Consider the following 354-nt stretch of genomic DNA (forward strand, 5'->3'; position numbering starts at 1 on the left):
CAAGAAGGCGGAAGAAAAATATAAGTTATATAAGAACAAATTAATTGCGTTATTGAGGATATGTAAGAAACAATATTACTCTAAAGTATTAGAATGTTTTTTGTAACCTTGACCAGATCTGTGGAGAAAAAGCATTTTTCAAGATCAATGCATGAAGAAGAGAAAAAAAACTTGTGTTCAGAGCTTATCGCATTCAACATGGTGTAAAAATTTATTAGTGTCCTAATGAGTTAAAGTCACGAGCTTATTTACAGCTCTGAAATCATGAACCATCCTGTAATCGGGTTTTCCTGGCTTTGGTACAGGAAGTATGGGCGTGTCCCAAGGAGAGTGAGTAGGAGTCAAAACTCCAGC

The sequence above is a fragment of the Monopterus albus genome, unplaced genomic scaffold, assembly GCF_001952655.1.
Source record: "Monopterus albus unplaced genomic scaffold, M_albus_1.0 scaffold35.1, whole genome shotgun sequence".
In the NCBI taxonomy this organism is placed as follows: Eukaryota; Metazoa; Chordata; class Actinopteri; order Synbranchiformes; family Synbranchidae; genus Monopterus; species Monopterus albus.